The 21,695-nt window shown below is 42.3% G+C and overlaps 1 protein-coding gene, 1 long non-coding RNA gene and 1 pseudogene across 2 annotated transcripts in view; 2 read left to right on the forward strand and 1 right to left on the reverse strand.

Moving 5' to 3' along the window:
- Positions 1 to 21,695, forward strand: part of LOC110220963 (uncharacterized) — a 99,102-nt gene that overhangs the window by 36,720 nt on the left and 40,687 nt on the right. The gene's annotated exons all lie outside the window — the stretch shown is intronic.
- SYT9 (synaptotagmin 9) overlaps positions 1 to 21,695 on the reverse strand; it is a 212,471-nt gene that overhangs the window by 9,007 nt on the left and 181,769 nt on the right. The gene's annotated exons all lie outside the window — the stretch shown is intronic.
- LOC110220961 (LYR motif-containing protein 1 pseudogene) lies at positions 5,628 to 6,236 on the forward strand (annotated as a pseudogene).

A 21,695-nucleotide genomic window follows, 5' to 3' on the forward strand; every position in this document is an offset into this window, starting at 1 on the left:
GAACTGGCAAACCACCTTCATGCTCCTGAATTAGTGGACACCTTCCAATGACAGATAGCATCCCATCAAGCCAAGCCTCCAGCTGCCTTCTGCAGGAGAGAAAGGGCACTTATTACCACTTAAGGGACCATGAACAGTACTCTTAATAGCAATGGAGAGTTGTTCAGTAGCAACTAATCTAGAGGTATCCAGAAGGAGAGTGAGAAGTGTCCCTGGAGGACAGGGGACAAAGACAGTAAGGTGAGAGCGGGGGTGGGGAACCTGAAGCCTTAAGGTCCCATGTGGCCCGCTAGGTCCTCAAGTGCGGCCCTTTGACTGAATCCAAACTTCAAAGAACAAATCCCCTCAATGAAAGGACCTAGATGGCCACATGTAGCCTCGAGGCCACAGCTTCTTCACCCCTGGGCTAGAGCCTCTCATGTGTCTAGACATACAAATGGGTAGGAACCCACAAAGTGTCCGTGCTTTCTGTGCTGTGAATTATGCTGAGCTCTGCACTGAGCCCCAGATAGCTCTGCTCTTCCTGAAGCAGCCCCTTCTGCCTGACTGCCAGACTCCCTTCTTTTCTTGTTCCTTGAACTCTGTGTGCTTGTGGTTCATGCTTCTGACCTGGACCCCACCTTCTTCTTCCTACTGATTTCTTGCTTTGCTTTGGACTAATCAGTACCCTCTAGGTAGTGTCCTTTCTCAGTTCCCTGTCTAGGGAAACTTTTGTCTAGGACATGGACAATTGGTAGTCCCTTTCCTTGGTCTCACCCCAGGGTGGAACTGTAAGAAACAGTCCAGCATATTGACCAGCAGCTGGCTAGGTTTCCAGGATTCTGAGAGGAGGGTATGAGCTGTTAGGAATGATACCCCAAAAGTAACTTGGACCTTTTGTCCCACTGGTGTTTCTGGCAGTGTGGAACAGTGGATAGAGCATTGGGTCTGGAGTCAGGGGCTTCTGGAGTCAGGTTCAGCTTCTGACTGGCATTTACTACCCAAGTAACTCTGGGAAAGTAATTTGGCCTCAGTTTCTTCACCTGCAAAAGGAGAGGGTTGAACTAAACAGTCTTTCAGATTCCTTCCAGCTGCACAGTTATGATCCCATGATCCATACATACTCTGATCTCAAAGAGACAATATCCCTTTCTCCAGTTACAGAATATGAGCTCCCTGAATCATAGGAGCATATATGTAGAGCTAGACATCCAAGGCCATCTTAGCCAGCATAAAGCATTAGAACAGGGTGCTCTCAGGGTTTTGAAGAGAGAAATAAAGTGTTTTCTTCATAGAAGCCTATGGACATCCTGCATGAAACAGGTTAGGAATTAATAATAATCATCATTATTATCTTGAGGCTTATTTCCCACCTGGTATCTTCCTGGTTTTGAAAATGATGCTAACCATGAAGCTCTAAATTGAAGAGAAAGAAGTAGTGTGAGCAAGTCAACTCAAAGGAAACAACTGAAGATTCTAAGTAACAAAGAACCTGAGGGTTTAAAGCCCCAGAAGACAGTGAGCTTACTTCAGCAGGGGGACTGGGAAAGAGCTTTGCCCAAGTTCCAGGGAGGTACCGGTTTTTTTCACAAGGTGGCTCTGGTTTTTCTCACTTGAGCACCATAGAGCCCCAGAGGGCTGGATTAGCCTTGGTGGAGTAGGGTACCATTCTGCAATAACTGATGCATCTGTGTCCATGAACTGACTCTGTATCCTAGAAACAGGAATGAACCTTGAATACTACAGATATGTGCTCTTTGAAACTAGCTGACTGCTTGACAAACTGGTTTGAGAAACCAGAAACCGTTGTGTGTGTGTGTGTGTGTGTGTGTGTGTGTGTGTGTGTGTAAAGAAACATTCCTGAAGGATGGGGAGGAGGAAGAACAATGCCCCTGGGCCACTTTATTCAAACAAAGAAGTGCCCAGTGCACACTAATGAGAAAATGGAGGGAGGTAGTCCCTTTCTAGGGAATGGACAAAAGATATAGTTCAGAAAGAGGCTGAATTCTCAGGGGGTTGGAGCTCCTGAGGCAGAGTGGCTTGGGGATGGAATCAGAGGACCAGTTGACATCCAGAGTTAGGCGGGCTGAGCTCAGTAGGGTTAACAGCAGGTGGTCAGGGTCAACAGAAAGGCTAGGTCACCAACTACCAGCTGGCAACCAAAATCAGGCAAGCACTCTCCCAAAGATCTGGTACATAGACAGAGTCAAGAGGCCAGTGGCTCCAGGGAATCTTCTAGGGTCAGACCCCAGGGCCCCTAGGTATTTTGGATGTCTTAGATCTCCCAAGGTTCAGGCTCAGGTGAGAAGCAGGGCCTTAAAGGTGACTAGACCGAGTGAGAACTTAGTTGTCCAAAACCTAAGCTTTGCATGATTTTTGCCGTGGCCAGTTCAATTTTCATCTGTTACATTTGTGTTGATTCTGTCTCTCCAACTAGATTGTAAACCCTTGCTGGCACGCGTGTGTGAGCTTAGAGGCAGCAGCATTTCTCTTTCTTCCTTGTTTTTTTCCCCCTCCTACTTTGTACACCAAAATTCTGAGTGTCTTGGGGAAGGTATTATCCGCTAGGGGAACCTCAGCTAGGCTCAGAAAAGCAAATGGTTTAGGACGGGTGTGGTACCCACCACAGATTGTTTTTGGTGATGTTGATATGGTAGCACACACTACAGTAAAGCTGCCTAAGATGAGTTTGAGGGTCTTTAAGAGCTGAGTGCTTTGATCTGCCAAGAAACAGTCACTGCCACATCCCCAAGCCACAGAATCAGAACCAGCAGAATTGGCTATGCATACACAACAGCTGGGATTTTCAAAGCAGCCCATATCGCTGTAATGTGTATTACTGATTCTAGTGGGACAATTCCCTAATAATTACCCAGGTATCATCCCTATAGTTGGTAAGTAAAGTCACTGGTCCATGAATGCTGCCTCCCCTGGGTACTTTTTCCATTTGTCTCTTGTCATAAGCTGTCTACCATCCCCCGCTGTGGTGTGCCTCTGAGGCAGGAACTCAGCATGTACCAGCTGAATGGTGAGATGCAGATGAGACAATGTGGATCGCCTCTGGTTACCCACCAGCAGCCTGCCAGGCTGTTAAGAATGCTCCCTCACTGCTCCTCAGTCCCTCCTGATCAGCCTCGACATCCGTGAGTGTTGCTCACCTGCCCTCAGCGCTCCCCATGTGGTACCTACAGTCCTGGTAAGTGAAATGATGATTTCCAAAGTAGGTCTGAGGCAAAAGTAGAAAATCATGGAAGATTTGCAAATTTCCTTCCCCTGCTGTCCTCATCTCCCCCTGCAATCTCTTAGTCTCTTTCCTCTTCTGTTCCATGGGTACAATCTACTCCCTCATCTTAAAATGTAAGCTAAGTCAAAGGTCATGATGTTTTGTGTGTTTGCTGTTCGTGGTCCCCAGGGAACTGTCCCAGTGGGATGTCTGGATCAAGTCAGCAGTGAAGTATCTCAGGATCTAGCGGCTTTTGTAGTAAGAAAACATTACGGATATTGAGAAGTGTCAGGGACCCTTGATATCTTAGGTTCGTTTTTGGAGGGCATTCGTTGTGCACAGCGCAGCCTGTATTTCGGGTGGGGTGAAAATCTGTAGAACCGAGAACATCATCCAATGAGGGAACACAGATCATTCCTGGTTCATGTCTTTGGAAATCTAACACATAAGAGAGACAGCATGGCATGAGAACAAAGGGTCTGCGTTGGAGTCAGGAAAACATCATGGGCAAGTCACTTAACCTCTGTCTCAGTTTCCTCATCCATAAAAATGCAGCTAGGTGGTATAATGGGTAGACTGCTGGATCTGGAGTCAGGAAGAGCTGAGTTCAAATCCAGCCTCAGATACTTACTAGCTGTGGGTAAGTCTCAATTTCTATTTGCCTCAGTTTCCTCATCTCTGAAAATGAGGATAATAGCATCTGCCTCCTAGGGCTGTTGTGAGGACAAATGAGATGACATTTCTAAAGCACTTTTAAAAACTTAGTGACATATAAATGCTAATTATTATTGATTATTACTTAATCTTTCAATGCTACAAACAACACTAATTGCTCATCTGAACAATGGATATCCTGAAGACATCTTAAACTCAACATGTCCAAAGTTGAACTCATTATCTTTCCTCTGATCCTATCACCCCTTCCAAACTTTCCTTTTACTGTCCAGGGTGCTACCATCCTCCCAGTAATGCTGGTGTACAATGTCAATGCCATCCTTGACTTCTTACTCTCATCCCTCCATATCCAATCTGATGCCAAAGCTCTATCAATTTCACCTTCATAACATCTCTCAAATATGTCCCCTCCTCTCCTCTGATACTGCCGCTACGCTGTTGCTCGGACCATCAGAATAGCCTGCCGATGGTTCTGCCTGCCTCAAGTCTCTCCACACTCTAGCCCCTCCCCTACTCAGCTGTCAAAGTGATCTTTTAAAGCACGAGTCTGAGCATGTCACCTCCTCCCCCTACTCAATAAACTCCAGTAGCTTCATTATATTTGACCTCCAAGATCAAATATAAAATTTTCCGGCATTCAAAGCCCTTTATAACGTAGTCTTCTTATACCTTTACACCTCACTCCTTCCCCCACCCTCATATTCCTTTGTCCAGGGATACTGGCCTCCTTGCTGCTCCTAGTCTATCTGATTCCAGGCATTTTCACTGGTGGGCCCCCATACCTGGAATGCTCTTGCTCCTTATCGCTGCCTCCTAGCTTCCTGTGCTTCCTTTAAGTTCCAGCTAAAATCCCTCCTTCTATAGGAAGCCTGGGCAGCTAGGTGGCACAGTGGATAGAGTGCCAGATCTGCAGTCCGAAAGACTCATCTTCCTGAGTTCAAACTTTACCTCAGACACTTATTAGCTGGGTGATCCTGGGCAAGTCACTTAACCCTGTTTGCCTCAGTTTCCTCATCTCTAAAAAGATCTGGAGAAGGAAATGGCCAACTACTTGAGTACCTCTGCCAAGAAAACCCCAAAATGGGGTCACAAAGAGTTGGACACACCTGAAAAATGGCTGAACAATAGGAAACCTTTCCTGATCCTCCTTAATTCTAGGGCCCTCTCTCTTATTAACTCCAATCTAACCTCTATATAGCTTAATTTTGCATTATTTTTGCGTGTTCTCTCCCCTATTGGACTGTGACTGGTTTTTACTTTTCTTTCTGTCCCCCATGTTTGGTATAGTACTTGGCACGTAGCAGATGCTTAATAAGTGCTTGGTGATTGACAATCAGCGGAAGGATTTTCTGCAACAAGACTTCCCTATACCATTGAAATCACAGGTCTAGATGAAAGTAAAAATGTGATAGAATTATATCGAAATGAAGTGGGATTTCCTGAAGCCTCTCCAGGATATTATAGTCAAGTGATCCCATGAATCTGTGAGTCTTGTGTCTATGGAGCACTGGAAGATTCTGGTGAAAATCACAATAACGTAAAAGAAAACAACATGGAAAAATTTCAGAACTGGGGTCAGCATAATGACAAATGATGACTTTAGAAGACTGAGGATAAAGCATATTAACTGCCTCTTGGCAAAGAAGCAATAGATACAAGGTTCAGAATGAGATGTAAATTTTCAGATATGACCAATGTGTTAGTTTGTTTGGCTTAAGTATCCTAGTTTGTTACAAGGCAAGGCGTGTGTGTGTGTGTGTGTGTGTGTGTGTGTGTGTGTGTGTGTGTGCAGAAAGAAAGGAAGGAAGGAAGATAAGAAAGAAGAGAAAAAGGAGCAAGAAAAAGAAAGAAATATGTACCAAAAAATATAGGAGGTTTGGTCTAACCTGGCCTACAGGGCCAGACCCTGGTCTGTCCACATTGGCTCCATGGAGCTCCTGATGCTCCCTCCTCTCACCCCTAGCACCACAGGTGAGGGGGGTAGGCATGACGGACACAGTGTGATAACAGCAACACAAGAAATTCTTGGCATATACCACAGGATTGTCAGGCTTGCAAGGAGGTGGCTGATATATCAGAGTGGGTGGAGGACACCATCAGAGAAAAGTAGTACATTATCATTGAAGCCAGAATGTTGTTCCAGAAAACCAAAAACTTCATGAATTCAGAACTGATTAAACAATGTATAGATGAATGCGCAACCAGAAATGAAATGGGATTGCATTATTAGATCCAAGGCCAATTCACCTGTCTCCAATGGCCCTCACTCCCCTACAAAGTCGTGGACTTCAAACCCAGGGAAATCTAAGGAAACGTTCCAGACCATTACATCTCAAGTCTCATGATGAAGTCTCTTAATCCAAGGAATAGACTCTCTGTATGAACTGTGAACCAACCAGGGCCTGAGCACAAAGTAGATGATAAATCTTTTCTCCTTGACTTAAGCCCAATCAGAGATAGGAAAGACAAAGAATACAGAGTCTTTGCAATAACTTCTCTTAAACGTCCAAAGATTTGGGTCCCTCCTCTAAATTACCACTAATTTATATTTCCTTGAATTTGTCAGGGCCCTTATCTTGCTCCTAGATAGGAAGGTGCTAACTTCCCAAAGATCCTTCCTAATCATGATCTTATTAAGTAGCATCTTAGATGGAAGTCTGAACATAGTAGGACTTTGGTTTCAATTTAAAAAATTATTTTTTTTGCATGGAAATAATGGAGCCATACATGGAGGAGGCTGTGGAATAGAAACATGGTAATACCAGTTAGCAGCTTCTCTTGGAAGTTCTTAAAATTACCATAAAAATCAGATATTAGCCTCAGACTTGTAAATCTCTGTGGCTTTAATTTGTTTTGTGTTTAAGTCATGAATATATTAAAATAAGATCTTTCATGTTTTAGTTGTTCCACTGAGAACTTTTTTTTTTGCTCTCTTGACTCCTCAAAGATGCACTTCTCATTGTTATTCAAGTAGACTATATTCTCCTTTAAAAATCTAGTAGAGTTCATTATACACACTCTAGTGCTGTCATCTCAACTGCTAGTGGAAGTCATTATAGTATCTCAGGGAAATTTTGGGGAGGAGGGAAAGATTATCCCAAATTTTCAGGAACTGATATAGTGTATTTAATTCTACCCATTAAATACATGTAACATACAAACAAATTCTAAAACCTATGACTTACCATTCTGGTCTCAAAGCTCCACTGCAAACATACTAAAATTGGTAAACGTAATCACTATGTCTAATTGACAACAATATTGAGATCTCACAAGCAGAAGAATATGCCTTGTAAATTACAAGGCTGATTGTAAAATTATGTACAGATAGGAAAAGGGAAAATCTAGATCAAAAGCAGAAGACTTTTGTGCCTTTGTGATAAACCAAGGGAAAGTCCCACTGAGAGCCACTGTACACCAGGGCTGTCTTTCATGTTCAAAAGATGATCAAAATCTTCAATAAAAATTGTTCATGAAAAAAAATTATAGGAGACAAGCAAAAGGGCAATTTTGTAACTGCCATGTAAAACTGAAGATATACTTTAAAAACAACCCCTTGATCCTCTTGACAAGGACAACAGTTTATCGTCTGAAGTAGTATCACTTCAGATCAGCTGTTAAACTTGGATCAGTTTTACGAAGTCCATTCTTGCTTCTTTGCTTTCTGTCCTCTCCATGCACTTTCAAGAATAGTAAGGAATACAAACACTGAGTAGAAGGAATGTTGAAATTCTTCACTAACAAGATACTTGACATTTCCCTAAAATTTTGCTGTAACATTAGGCTTCATAATTGGTACAATGGATGTAGCCAGCTGGGCACATGTAACAAGATGAAGGATACCTTATTAAGCTCTACATTTGTTCTATTCTCACTTCTCCCTGCAGCAACAGATTTCCAGCTTTTAAATGAATTGGATGGTCTGGAATGACATTCACTCCTCATTGTAAGATTAGAGAATGCCCAGGGAATTTTGTTGACAATTTCTGATAGATGATAAGTAGGAACTCCTATTTAAAAAAGCCATATTTACCCCACACAATGCTGTTTCCAACAGTATCAACTAGGAGTTCAGTCAATGCAGGGCAGGGGAGAAGGGGTACACTTTATTTATAGTTGTTGTTGTTCAGTCATTTCAATCATGTCTGATTCTTTGTGACCCCATTTGGGGTTTTCTTGGCAAAGATACTGGAATAGTTTGCCATTTCCATCTCTGGTTCATTTTAAAGATGAGGAAACTGAGGCAAACAGGGTTAAGTGACCTGCCCAGGGTCACACAGTCAGTGAGTGTCTGAAGTCAGATCTGAACTCAGGAAGATGAGTCTTTCTGACTCTGGCCCAGCATTCTATCCATTATGCTGCCCAGCTGCCCCTTTATTTATAATAGGTTTATCATTTTTTCTTTTGATGTGGTAGCTTGCCCATCTCTTCTATCATTTTCCCAGTGATAAACTTCTGTCTCTGCCTACATTACCTTCTCTCCCCACTGGTCTCCAAGCAGGGTTTTATTTATAATGAGGCTTCCTACCTTTTTTCTTGTGAAATTATACTAGCTTGACAAGACGCCCTTGCTTGGAAATTTGCAAGTTCCAGCAAAAGGTCCTAATGCAAACAGAAGTTACTATACCATTGTCTGCCAAAGGATCTCAGGCAGAATTTAGTTATCAAATACTTTGTACTTCTTCCTGCCTTTTTTCTCCTGTTCTCACTGATAGACTTTAGATACTACATCCTATATCACAAAACATTGCATATTGAAAAGGTCATAATTTTTCTTTGAGGAGCTGGGTGAATCAATCATCTTAGAGATATGATGTGTGATCTCTGAGCGGCTATTTAGTGTGCCATCTTAGTTCACTAGACTGGATGTGCTATGCCGTGGAAAGGTGAGGTTTTGCTGGCTGGTGGTAAATAGAATGGTCTTCAAAGTGTAAGACCCTAGGGGCATCTAGGTGGTGCAATGGATAAAGCACCTGCCCTGGAGTCAGGAGGACCTGAGTTCAAATTTAGCCCCAGCCACTTACTAACTGTGTGATCCTGGGCAAGTCACTTAATCCTGATTGCCTCCCAAAATTAAAAAAAAAGTTTAAGACCCCAATTCTCAGAAGTAAAATAGGAAGAGATTTCATGGAGCACAAAACTTTTCTTTGTTAAACAGGGGAGTAGATTTGGTAGCATAGGGATGGAAATCAATCATTTTGGTCATAGTCACTGAACCTCGGAGTGAGAACTGGTACGTGATGACTTCCAGTGTCACTGTTGCCCAGGGGTAAAAGTTGGTCAAGAATGGGGGCAGCTAGGTGGCACAACGGATAGAGCGTTGGCTCTGGATTCAGGAGAACCTGAGTTCAAATCCGGCCTCAGACACATAACACTTACTAGTGTGTGACCCTGGGCAAGTCACTGAACCCCATTGCCTATCCAAAAAAAAAGTTGGTCAGGAGTTATTGTAAGAAGTTTGCTAATTTTCTCTGGCATCTTTGGTCTGGAAGTCTACTTCCTAGAGCTGAGCACACTGACATACATGCTAAAATCCTGGGGATGAAGTGGAAGTCACAGTCTGCAAACTGAGGAGCCATTATAGAGCTTTTGCCAATGTGGGAATATGAAATATGTAGCTCTGTGCCTTACACCATGTTGATCTTGGTCATATTTGGGAGGGGTGGAGAATAGTTCCTCCTTGGAACCAAAGCAGGAGACCCTGATTTTGGGTTCATAGCTTTCACTCCTCATTATTTTTATGGATCAGTTAATTCCAGCTAGAAGCATTTATGAATCCTAACCCCAGGTGCTAAAGCACTCCCTTGCTTCCTGAACTGCATGACACTCTGGGTTCAGATCCATTGCACCTCATCCCTAATTATCTATTGTCCTTCTTTTTCTCTTGCCAGTACTACAGACGGATGTCTATCTTTGGCATTAGCACCCTATTCCCTGTATTATTCTCGGTCTCCAAGCATTCCATAACCCAAGAATGATATTTCCATGATTTGTTTGCAAGACAAAAGAATACTCACAAATTTTCATGAAAAAAAAATAATCTGCCACAGTAAGGTAATTAGAAGTGAAAATGGAAGAAAGCGACCCATTCTCAGACTGGATGGTCTTTAACTGCTAGAGTACTCTCTCTAGGTTGCCTTTCCAAGACTATCTTGCAGGAGATTGGGATGCTGGGAGCTGAAAGTGGAAGCAGTGCTGCTGTGTCCCTGAGAAGGATCTCTCTACAGATGTCCCTCTTTGTGGAAGCTGATGGAGAAGGGAGCCACTGATTTGCAGATCCACAGGGAGCAGGATAGACTACAGGTATATGGGAAAAGGTAGTGGATGTGAAACCAGCAACGATGTGATTGGGGTGAGCTGTGTGCTATCTTATGGGAGAGAATGGAGGGAAGGCCAGGAAGGAACAGGGAAGACAGAGGTGGGGTGAAGCACGTCTGTGATTGGGTTTGTAGATGCCTCCACTGTATTGTCATTGTGCTACACATTCATGGGTTGTTGTTCAGGCTTGTGACTTGGTCACTCAAGTGTCCTCCTATAAGCTCATGAGTGTGGAGCAAATAATGATTGGATTCTGTCTAGTATGACTTCCATGGTGGGTGACATTCAAGGGACTTAGCTCCATGTTTCTGAGGAAGCCTCTGGGTAGAGGCGTGGGCCTGAGGGCTTGGGCAGCCTAACGGTTCTATTAGGTGTTGGCCAGTCTAGTACAGGCAATGCCAATGGCTCCGCTTATCTAGGCTGCTCCACAGGGGTCAGATGTCTGCCTGGCATTTGGGGGAAGCTGAGGAAAACCCATGTCTCTCCCTTGGCCAGGGTCAGCTCATCTTTAGCATCAATCTGTCAGTCAATCAACAAGTATTTGTCATGGACCTACAATGCTGTTCTGTGTTAGGCTCTGGGAATACTTAGATAAAAAATGAAACATTATCTGTTTACACTCTATCAAGACAAACAACGTATACACGCACATAAGTAGATACAAAATATGTACTTTATACCATAGGGAATTTGGGGGAGGTGGAGTAGGCTAGGATGGGAGACACATTAGCAGGTAGGGAGAAATCTGGAGAGGGCACATGCAGGAGTTCCATCTCTGATATTAAAAAAGAAAAGGATTATTTCTTTGGATGTTAGAAAGCATTAGAGAGGGGTACTGTCAAAAGATGAGGAAGCTGCAGGGCTGAGAGGAAGAGAGAAAGGAATCTGTATTTCTGTTTCCATGAGAAGATTATTTCCAAAGTTCCCATCTTCATGGAAGCAGGTATGGAAATTCATTGTAAGTTCACAGAGAGAGAGAGAGAGAGAGAGAGAGAGAGAGAGAGAGAGAGAGAGAGAGAGAGAGAGAGAGAGAGAGAGAATGTGTGTGTGTGTGTGTGTGTGTGTGTGTGTGTGTGTGTGTGTGTGTGTGATAATTTGGAAGGTACCAGGAAATAGTCAGATTTTGGGGGGTATGGTAAAAGGTCACAGGATCATAGATTTAGAGTTGAAAGGTACCTTAGAGGTCATTTGGTCCAACTCCCTCATTTTATCCATGAGGAAACTGAGATCCAGGGAAGTTAAATGATTTGTCCAAGGTAACACAAGCAGTAAATGACAGAAGTCACATTTGAACCTCTGTCATCTGACTTGGAATCCATCACTCTCTCCATTGTACCATACTGCCTCTTATGACATGCCTTTGTGTAGAAAGCATGAAATACATGCTCTACCTAACTCAGAGGATTATTGTTGAGAAGAGAGCTCAGAAGACCTTGAAGCTCCTTTATAAATGACAGTCATTATTCATAAAGCATGCAGAAGATTTGTGCATTGTTGTACGTGAAAGGCTACAATGATTGCCAAGTGGGAGGCAGGGAGGCAGGGCTGTGGCTTTTGGCTTGGATCTTCTACTGTCTGGTCATCATGTGTACAGGTGTGTGCACTCAGGTGTTTGTCTTGGCTGGGACTGTGGCCTTCTTGCTCTAGTCTGCCCACAAAGCATATGCCAAGGTGGAGTAAGCAATGATGACAGCTCCAAAATTAGATTGTCTGATATAGCATATATAGTCTATATAGTTCCCTCATCTGTAAGACAAGGTGGGTGGACTAAGTGACCTCTAAGGTCCCCCTCCAGCTAAAAGCCTCTGAGCCATGAGAAAAGTAGATACTGAGCAGTAAGAGGGAATCATGCACCAGGCATAGTCTGACCACCCCAGCGCAGGCAGTTTACTTCTGGGATCAATTGCAAAATCTTGTTTGGTTTTTGAAGCCCTTCATAGCCTGGACGCCTCCTACTTTTTTAGTCTCTTTTCAACTTATTTTCATATACTTTATTATCCACTGACACTGACTTCCTTGCTATTCCTCAGACACAATACTCCATTTTCCAACTCTTTGCATTTTCACTGATTGTCCCCAGTGCTTAGAATTCTCTCCCTCCTCATCTGGTTTCTCAGGCTTACTTCAATCCTAGCTAAAATCTCATCTTCTACAAGAAGTCTTTCCTGGTCCTCCTTAATGTTACTGCCTTCTCTCTGTTGATTATCTCCAATTCATCCTGTCTATATCTTGTTTGTACGTTTTTTTTGCATGTTGTCTTCCACCTTATGGTCAGCCAGCTGGTGCAATGGATAGAGTGCCGGTACTGAATTCAAGAAGACTCATCTTCCTGAGTTCAAATCTGGCTTCAGATACTTCTTAGACATGTGACCCTGGGAAAGGCACTTAACCCTGTTTGCCTCAGTTTCCTCATGTATAAAATGAGCTGGAGAAGGAAATGGCAAGCCACTCTGGTATCTTTGCCAAGAAAACCCCAAATGGGGTCATGAAGAGTCAGACATGATTGAAAAATGACTGAATAGCAAACTCCCACATTAGACTGTGAGCTCTTTAAGAATAGAGAGGGTTTTTTTTGTTTGTTTGTTTTGGATTTTTTGGCGAGGCAATTAGGGTTAGGTGACTTGCCCAGAGTCACACAGCAAATAAGTGTTATGTGTCTGAGGCCGGATTTGAATTCAGGTCTTCCTGACTCCAAGGCCGGTGCTCTATCCACCGTACCACCTAGCTGCCCCAAGAATAGGAAGTGTTGTGTTTTTTTTTTTTTTTGCTTTATTTTGTATCCCCAGTGCTTAGCACAATGCCTGGCACAGCGTGGATGCTTAAAATGCATGTTGACTTAAGAGATGAGAACCAAATATCTATTTGGAGTTGGCATCATCTATATTTGAATATATAATATATGACCATTTTTATATGTTTCGGGGGATGATATGGATTAGGCTAGAGGGCCACTGAGATTCTGTCCAACTAGAAATTCTGTGATTCTCTGAGAAGAATCTTGGCTCAATTAGGCTAGCTCTGGATCCAATTTATTGGCTGGCGTGGGCAGCAGGGGTGGGCAACCTGTGGCCTCGAGGCCACATGTGTCCCTCTTGCTCCTTGGGTGTGGCCTTTTGACTGAGTCCAAGTTTTAGAGAACAAATCCATTTATGAAGGGGATTTGTCCTGTGACATTTGGATTCAGTTAAAGGTCCATGCTTGAGGACCTAGAGGGCCACATGTGGCCTTGAAGCTGCAGGTTTCCCACCCCTGATAGGATTCTTCTAGGCAATCATAGTTTGGTCCATGGGTATTTAGTTTTCTAATGGCTTATAGGCTCATAGATTTTTAGCTGGAAGAGACCTTAGAGCAACCCCTTTATTTTTCATATGGGGAAACTGAGGCCCAGACAGGTTAAATGTCTTGCCTCAGGTCACAGAGATGATAAATGTCAGCACCAGGACACAAATCTATATCTTCTAACTCTAGCATACTCGAATGAACCTCCAAGATGGAGAGGTTATTATGTATTGATGACAGAGGAAAGGTCTATCTCAGACAAAGTGTCGTCTTCCATCCTGTGACAACTTTGGGATTTCCCTCACTTGGGTGTGCTGCATTAGGCTCATTTGCCCATTTCACAATGCCAGTCTCACTCTCAATCTGTCAGGAAGCTCCTTAATTGCAGGTGGGAAACCGGTTTTCTTGGGAACAATATGTGTGAATCTTTTTATATGGAGATGTGTGAAGCAAATTGAAAGTGTTGCAAATTATCCCGAAAGAGGCTGGTGGTTTTTTTCTTTTTTACTCGCTGCTATTTGAAGATGTGTCATCGAGTTGCATGAACCACATGAGTGAACTGCAGACAGCACTGATGTGCTCTGTTCAAACTCTCTCAGAGGCAGTGAGTGCCGTGAGCCCAGACAGATCTCAGTAATGTCAGCTGGTGATGGGTAGGAGACAGTTCGGGGCTAATTTGTGGGTTCTGTCAAGCTCCTTACCCACACCTTCTGGATTTCTTTCCTGAATTAATTTTATAGAATAATAGGCTCTCAGAGTTGGAAGGGACCCCAAGACAAGAGTCCCTTCCACAATGTTCTCAACAAGTGACTGTCAAGCTCTCCTTGCAGACATCTGTATTCATTCTCCACTGTGGCAACTCACCACACTTTGAAATAGCTCTTATAGTTAGGAAGTTTTCCCTGCTACTCAGCGCTGCTTCTGATTCTACCCTCTGGGGCTCTTCCACATAAAAGCCCTTCAAGGACAGATACTTTGTCTGTCTTAAGTTGTCTTGTCTCAAGGATAAATGTCTGTAGTTCCTTCAATGCTTTTTGTATGGCAAACCTGGGGAAAATCCAGAGAAAACTCAAGGGTAAATCTAGGGGGGAAATTGTGGCAAAGATTGGACAAAGCCAGGGCAATAAGAGGCTGAACCCTGGGGCAAAACTGTGCCAAAGGTGAGAAGCAGCATGACGATGGAAAGAGTACTGGACTCAGCACCAGAAATCTTAGGTTCCAGACCCAGTTCTATTACCACTTACTAACTGTGTGGCTGTGGGAAAATTACATAACATTGCCGAACCTCTGTTTCTTCAAATGTAACATGAAGATCATAATACTTGAGCTACCTCAGAAGTGTTGTGAGTGAAATACTTTGTGAAGCATAAAGTGTTATATAAGTGTGAGCTATAATAAGAAAAAATTGGAATAAACTTCAGGAATTCAGGATGGGGATTATATCTCAGCACAGGTTTGGAAAGCTGATGCTCAGAGCTATAAGACTTTTTTTATTTGTACCTGGGGTGTGCTATGTGAAATGTGATTGGGGAGACAACATAGAAAGTGCCCTCAAACCAACCTTTTAAAACAAATTAAATTGGAGACGAAAGACAAAGACTCCTGAATATATTTTGTTTCAGGTGTATGGTAGGGGAGGAGGGGGAGAGGTCAGCTGGCATCTAGGAGAAGAAGTGGTGCCATCTTTTAGCTTCCTATTTAAATTCATCTTGCCAACCTGGTGTCTAAGCTCAATGGTTTCCACCCCATTAAGGTAGTGTAAAAGTGCTGTTAGTACCCTTTGGTTTAAAGTCCCAGCTGCCCTAGTTACATTTCTGCTGGTGTCACAAGAAGGACCTCATCTGACAGTGTTACAAAGGTGGTAATAAGAAGCAAAATCCCAACACATAGACAATCAGTGGTGGGGAACCTGTGGCCTCGAGGCCGCATGTGGCCCTCTAGGTCCTCAATCCATTTGGATTCAGTCAAACGGCCCCACTTGAGGACCTAGAGGGCCACACATAGCTTTGAGGCTGCAGGTTCCCCACCCCTGGACAAAGTTATTTCAGCTTTTTAAATGTTTCATGTACAGCCACCTGCCTGAATAGCACTTCTGGGTTTCCAGGATCCTTTTTTTTGTATTCTGCCAGTCCTTTCCTACTCCTCAGGGACCCTTTGCATTTCCAATTTCTTTCCTTCAGAATGTGAATGAGAGTCCCAGAAACAGTAATATGGGAGAGGATGGCTAATGAGGTGGAGTTATGGAAGCAAAGTGAAGGGACTTCATTGCTTTAATAACTTTTAATATTCACTTTTAATAACTTCCTTAAGAAACCCACCTGAAACAGATATGATGACAGAAGTGGGGAAAAAGATGACTCCTGTATCTCTTCAGACAAATGAGACAGTTCTGCTTTAATTCTCTGAGGGCTCTGCTGAGTTCAAAAGGGAAAGTCTAAATGTCGAGTTCTGGGAGAAGCTATTCAAGAAGTCACCTAGAGATCCACCCATGTGGGGCATGGCTAGCCTGGGGCTTCTTTGGTCTGATGTAACATCACTAAAGCTGAAAGTGAGGACTTCAACTTAATTTGGAGACTGACTCATGATCACAGGGGCTTGAAGACATCTGATGTTAACAACAGAGAAGCTAGTTCACAAGCAGGGCGGGTATCGGCTTGGTGCCAATCTCTTCTTGCTCAGGGAGGTGGAGACTTTTTATGTCTGAAAAAGAAGCGTGGAAGTAGGGGAAACTATGAGTCTAAGCTTGAGCTCTGTAGGTCCCTAGTTACATTCTACTTTGGGTCTTGTCTGCATCAGTTTGAGGGGCAGCTGGGTGGCGCCGCGCCTGGGGTCAGCAAGCCTCATCTTCCTGAGTTCAAATCTGGCCTCAGACACTTACTAGCTGGGTGACCCTGGGCAAGTCACTTAATCCTGTTTGCCTCAGTTTCCTCATGTGTAAAATGAGCTGGAGAAGGAAACGGCAAACCATTCTAGTATCTTTGCCAAGAAAACCCCAAAAGGGGTCATGAAGAGTCCGACATGATTGAAACCACTGAACAACGGCACCAGTTTGTACAGATTATCATAAAGAGGCGATATTCCTATTGATACTTCAAAATAAAACAAAAAACAAGCTTTAAGCCATTAGCCTCAATATTCTAAGGACCAGAGGGTGGGGCTGGTTCTCTACATGTGCCTCTTTTCGTGTGTCTGCCTCTGTTTCTATTAATATCTCTCTCTCTCTGATTCCCATAGGATTTAGACCTCAGAAATCAACTAATCCAAACCCCCTAATCTTACAGAGAGAAGGCTGAAGGCTAGAGTGGTAGAAAGCTAGAAAGGGTTCAAATATGGGGCCAAGATATGGCCTGTGTGTCCTTTATCTGAGGCCCTGGCTAGTTGAAGAGACTCAATACCAGGCCCTTCTGTTGTTGTTTTCGGTCTGCTCTGTCTCATGAAGTTTGCCCTCCAAAGCACAGAAGAGTTGGAATCGAAGATTGTGATGGCAAGTGAGCTCACACTAATGAAACAATGGGTGTTTTGAAGTGTTTGAAAGGAAATAACTTCCTAAAATTATAAAGCAATGACTGATATTATATATTTATTGTTCAGTGATTTTCAGTCATGCCCAACTTTTTGTGTCCCCATTTGGGGTATTCTTTGGAAAAGATACTGGAGTGGTTTGCCATTTCCTTCTCCAGCTCATTTTGGAGATGAGGAAACTGAGGCAAACAGGGTTAAGTGACTTGCCCAGGGTCACACAGCTAGTAAGTGGCTGAGGCCAGATTTGAACTCAGGGAGATGAGTCTTTGTGATTCTAAGCCCAGTGCTCTATCCAGTGTGCCACCTGGCTGCCACTATACATTTACCTTGTTCTAACAAGCAAAAACAGACAAACAAACAAACAAAATTAAGTTAAGTAGCTTTATGTGCAGTTCTTCATTGATTCCTCTTTGTGGGGCAGTGACCCTTACCTTTAACTCCAAGCCCCTCTGATGCTGATTTGTGTGACCTTAGGCAAGTCACAACTTCCTGGCCTGTAGTTGCCCCATCTACAAAATAAAAGTGTTGAACTAGATGTTCTTTGAAGTTCCAGCCAGCTCTAGCTCTATGACTCTATGTTCTTATAAACATGTTGTAAAGATGGCACAGACTAGAGTTCCTAAGGGAAGCTCTCATGGGTTGACCTGGTGGCCTGTCTTCATTTAGCCTGAAAGAGCCTTTGATATCCATTGGGGGATGTTCTATTTTTTCTAATCTATCTTTTGAATACTATAAACCTTATAGAAAAGAAGGTCCAGTAATCTCTTGAGTGCCTGCTCCCTGGTCCCCAGCTTTTAACCTGGTGGGATTCCAAACAGGGCAAATGAAAGAGATGGAATTCTCCTTGAGTTTCGTTTCTCTCAGAAAACGAGACATGTGGGCCTTAACTTGTTATGTAAATGGGGCAATTTTTCACTTAAAAACATCTGAAAACAAGCTTTAGTGACTTCAAGAATCACTGATTCACAGAAAGATTGGGATGAGATGCTAATGATTTAATTGATGGTTGAATGTGTAGATAAAATGAACGTGCCATTTTTTTTCCAGTAATTACATCTTTTCAAGGAGCTCCAGGTTTCCTCTAATTACTAAGACTTAAATTATAAACCAGCTACAGTTTCAAGTAAAGTCTATGGCAGCTTCTAGATGCTCATCTTTGAAAGGAAAGTAGACAAAACTGTGAGAGGAGCCCAGCTTGTTTAAACTCCCTGCAGCTTCCTCCCTCCCTCTTTTCTGCCTCTGTCTCTCTGTATCCATCTGCCTCCATCTGTCTGTCTGCAATCCCTACCTCTCCCCCATTCTCTCTCTCTGTGTCTCTGTTTCTCTCTGTCTCTGTCTGTCTGTCTGTCTGTCTGTCTCTCTCTCTCTCTCTCTCTCTCTCACACACACACACACACACACACACACACACACACACACACGTACAATGATAAATATAAGAAAGAATTCAAGACAACCAGGCAAGAATGCTATCATGGTGTTGTTCAGCCCCTGCACACACCCAGAGTATTGCTGCTTCAATGTCTTTACTCACAGCATTCCTTTGGCCTAGATTATAGGAGTGGGTAACCTGTGGTCTGGGGAACATGTGACCCTCTAGGTCCTCAAGTGCAGCTCTTTGACTAAATTCAAACTTGTAAAGTTTTTTGTAGTATTTGACATGTTAAAATTTTTTTCATGTTTATTAATCTATCCTTCCCACTATTCACCCTCTTCCTCATCAAGCAAAAAAATTTTTTTTGAAAGAAAAAAGAAATGGGGCAGCTAGGTGGTGCAGTGCATAGAGCACCAGCCCTGGAGTCAGGAGGACCTGAGTTCAAATTTGACCTCAGACACATAACACTCACCAGCCATGTGACTTTGGGCAAGTCACTTAACCCCAATTGCCTCACCAAAAAAAAAAAAGCCATAAATACATAGCAGTATATTCTGGCAAAACAAAACCTAATACTGGATGTGCCAAAAAATGTATGTCTCTTTCTGCATGTTAAGTGCCGCACCCCTCTGTCAGGAGGTAGATATCCCTGGTAGCCCCTAGAATGTCTTTCCTCTTATCAAAATACAACCCTTTCTACAAGCCACACATCAAATCCCAACTCCATGAAGACTTTTCTGATCACACCAGCCCACACTAATATCTCATTCCTTTAACTCTTATAACATTTTTTTCTCCTTGCGACATTTAACATACTTCCCACAGAACATAAAAAATTATCTTCTTTAATCCACAGCTTATGCAGTTAACCCCTTCATAACATCTTCTGTTTAAATACCTCTAGTGATGAGTAACTCACCCGTTCCTAAGACAGGCCATTCCAAGATTGGCCAACTGAAATTTTTAGAACATTCTTTCCTACATTAAGCTTAGTCTCAGGCAGAGGTTCCTAAACTTATTTGGCTACTGCCCTCTTTAAAAAAAAATACTCAATAGGGGCAGCTAGGTGGCGCAGTGGATAGAGCACTGGCCCTAGAGTTAGGAGGACCCGAGTTCAGATCCAACCTCAGACAATAATACTCCCTAGCTATATGACTCTGGGCAAGTCAGCTAACTCCAATTGTCTCACCAAAATAAATAAAAATATCAGCGCCCCCCTGGAAATCTACTTTCTTTAATACTTTAACTTTTAAAAAAAATTGCATCATTTAAAAAAATATAAAACAATATAATAACAAAATAATAGTATAAATATAAAATATAAAATGATGCATCTTAAATTTAATTTAAATTTTAAAATTAATATTTAATAATTTATTGTAAATTTGTGGCTTTTCTCCCTGCATTGAAATTTTCATGATGCGATATTGCGTTATGTAACTGTATAGTATCATATTGTAAATAAGTCATTACATATACATATTCCTGCCAATGCATGCTGGACTTCCCAACAATGTACAACATGCTTGCCTGCCAACACTTGCTTATTAAGACCTGTCAGCGGGCTTGACCCCTGATCAGTTATAACTTGCTTGTGTGTTTATTTGGAAAATAATGTAATCACTGTGACTTTAACTCTGTTACACAACAGATGAAACACGTTTGAACGGTTTTTCAAAATTCTCTTCTCTTCTCTTGCCTTATGCTTCCACTGCCCCCTTATTTTTATTCAGCAATCCCCAAATGCACTTGAGGCTACTATCACCCCCCACCCCCATTGTTTCAGTGCCCCAGTTGGGATCCTATGGACTAACATATGTTCCTGGAAGCCAAACGGAAGAAATATAGCCCTGATTCTTCAAGGATAATCCTTGAGAAATTTGAAGATCATGATTATGTAACTCTCTTTCTGCAGCCCTTTTTTTGGGTACTCATCACATAAAGGAAGACTTATAAGTGAGCTGTGTTTTAAATTTTTTTTTTTGGTAATTTGGACGTTTGGACTTTGAAACACATTTTCACATATAAATGATGTTCCACATGGGAAGTAGATTTCATGTTAACCTATAGAAGTCTAATTAACTCATAGTTCAATGGAAATATGTGCCTTCATAATGAAATTATAGAGAAAACCAACTTTCAGACTTGAACTTTGATCAATACGAGTAATAAACCACAAGTCTAAAAAATGAAGATGAAATATGCTATCTACCTCTTGACAGAGAGGTGAGGTGCTTAACATTCAGAAAGAGACATACATCTTTTGACATGTCCAATATTAGATTTTGTTTTGCCAGAACATACGGCTATGTATTTATGGCTTTCTTTTTCTTTCTTTCAAAAAAAAATTGCTCGATGAGAAGGAGAGTGAATAGTGAAAGGATAGATTAATAAACAAGAAACAAGTTTTAACATGGCAAATACTACAAAAATGAAATCTGATACCTTTGTAATGAGAAATACTAGCAAACAAAACTGTTGCAATGTTAGTAATGAAAAAAATTAAGAAACTGAGAAAATGTGTTATTTGCCTCCAGTGTAATTGCATAAAGTCAGGTTTAATTGGAGGAGGTCAGAGGTTAAATGGAACTTTTGAAGGAGACTCCTGGGAATTTTCATGGCCATAAGAAACTGATGGTCTTGATTTAAGAGGAATGAATCAACATTAGCAGTGCTCCGGTAAGTATGAATAATTATTATGGATGATACATGTAATTTGAATGAAGGAAGGAAAGAATGACAAATAGAGAAAGACACATGTATATTTTTGTGAAAACAGGCAAAGAGTTAAGAGTGGGAGAAGTGATTATTTTCCTATTATATTAATAACCAATTATTAAATTAGGATTAAGATTGCTCCTTTCTGTTTCTTCATTCAGGGACCAGCCCTTATATCAGCCAATCTCTGAAGGACAAGGCTGATAGATGAGCTTGGCCTAATCCTCAGTGTACATGTTCCATGATCTTGGGCAGGCCCCACCCAAATAGAGCACTCATTTCTGTTGAGAGTGATTTTCGGAAACTAATCTAAGTGCTTTCCAGTCCTAAAGCATTAAGTCCACGCCCTTATACGCCTCCATTGCAGTCTAGGGGAACTCAGCTTATGAAGGAGAAAATCAATCAGAGAGGTATGGGTAGAAACGGATTTCTTTGCCTAGATTGCTGGAGACAGCTGAGTCTCACAATCAAGTTACGTTCTTAGCAGAAGGAGCTGAAAACTTTTAGCCCATCTCCTCATTAATATGTCATTAATTGTTCACTAATCAGGGTTGACTTTCACCTGTCAGGGGTACCTCCTTTTCCAAAGGTATTTAAGCATTTGAG

This window comes from Phascolarctos cinereus, unplaced genomic scaffold (assembly GCF_003287225.1).
Source record: "Phascolarctos cinereus isolate Bilbo 61053 unplaced genomic scaffold, phaCin_HiC Scaffold_9;HRSCAF=440, whole genome shotgun sequence".
Classification (NCBI taxonomy): domain Eukaryota; kingdom Metazoa; phylum Chordata; class Mammalia; order Diprotodontia; family Phascolarctidae; genus Phascolarctos; species Phascolarctos cinereus.